The sequence below is a fragment of the Cebus imitator genome, unplaced genomic scaffold (genome assembly GCF_001604975.1).
Source record: "Cebus imitator isolate Cc_AM_T3 unplaced genomic scaffold, Cebus_imitator-1.0 Scaffold119, whole genome shotgun sequence".
Classification (NCBI taxonomy): Eukaryota; Metazoa; Chordata; class Mammalia; order Primates; family Cebidae; genus Cebus; species Cebus imitator.
In genome coordinates, this window is record NW_016107434.1 from 746756 (window position 1) to 748521 (window position 1766).

The following is a 1766-nucleotide window of genomic DNA, read 5'->3' on the forward strand; positions in this document are numbered from 1 at the left end:
TAACCCAGAGCTTATAATGGCAGGCAGGCTTTATTTCCCCCATTAGTGCTGGGGGAATGAGAGAAAGGAATAGTTACTGGGACCTAGGGTCAGAGAAGGCTATGTGTAGAGTGGCCTGATAAGAACTGAGACCTCTGATTAAGGAATCAGCCAATCCGATGCAATCCTGCAGGGAGAAAGCCAGGGCAGTGAATACTCAACCTCATTCTTCTTCTTTCTGATCGTCTGATCTTCCCCTTCTTTGGCTGAATCCAAACAGAAACAAGAGAGCAAAGAAGTCTCTGATTTTGCCCAGGGGAGTCAATCTCTCAGGCCATGCAGCAGGGTAGAAAAGTATTTATAGACAGTGAATTTGGAAAGAAAAACAAAGATTCCCAGTCCACATTTCTACTCTATTAGTTTGTGTTTTCTATTTATCCTTTTAAATTTTTGTTTTATTTAAGTATAGTTGGCATGCAATAAACTGCACATAAATAAAACATACATGACAAATTTAGACAAACATGTATACTCTTGAAACCATCACCACAATCAAAATAATAAATCACTCCCCCCAAATTCCTTATTTTCCTTTGTTAATCCCTCCCTATGGTTCCTAACCTGCATGCCCAACAATCACTGATCTGCTTCTGGTCACAGTAGTTAAGTGTGCAATTTCTAGAATTTCATATATATGAATTCATGTTACATATAGTTTTTTCATCTAGCTTCTTTCAGTGAGCATAATTATTTGAGATAATTCATGTTGTTGCATGTGTTCATTGCTTTTAACTGCTGAGTAGTATTCCTTTGTATGGATATACCACTAATTGTAAATCTGTTTACCTGTTGATGGACATTTTGGTTGTTTTCATCTGTTGGCTATTACAAATAAAGCTATGAACATTTGTTTTCAAGTCTTGCTATAGATATATGCTTTCATTTTTTTAAAAAAATTAAATATGTAAGAGTTGAGCTGGATCATATGGTAGTTGTATATTTAACTTTTTAAGAAACTTCCAAGTTTCCTAACAGCAGTATATGAAAATTCCAGTTCCTCCACATATTTGCCGCACTTGGTGTGATCCATCTGTTTTATTTCAGCCATTTTGATAGTGGGCAAGGGTATCTCATGTGGTTTTAATGTCTAGTGTCTAGTGCTATTGTGCATCTTTTCAGGTACTTTTCTTGCAATTTACATGTCTTCTTTGGTAAAGTACCTATCTGAATCTTTTATCCAAATAAAAAATTGGTTTTTTGTTTGTTTTGTTTTCTTATTATTGAGATCGTAGAGTTCCTTATATATTATGAGCACTTAAAAATATCAGATATACGATTTGCAAAGATTTTCCTCTAAACGGCAGCCTGTCTTTTTATTCTTTCAGCAGTGTCTTCCAAAGAGAAAAATTTCATGATTCCTCTGAAATCCAATTTAGTTGCCGGGTATGGTGGCTCACACCTGTAATCCTAACGCATTGAGAGTTTGAGGTGGGTGAATTGCTTGAGCCCAGTAGTTTGAGACCAGCCTGAGCAACATGGCAAAACCCCGCCTTTACAAAAAATACCAAATAATCAGCTGTGTAATGATGGCACATGCCTGTAGTCTCAGCTACTTAGGAGATTGAGGTGGGAGAATCAGTTGAGCCAGGGAAGTCAAGGCTGCAGTGAGCTGTGATTTTACCACTGTACTCCAGCCTGGGTGATGAAGTGAGAGACCCTATCTCAAAAGAAAATAAAATTTCAGTTTATCAACTTTTTCTTTCTTTCTTTCTTTCTTTTTTTTTTTT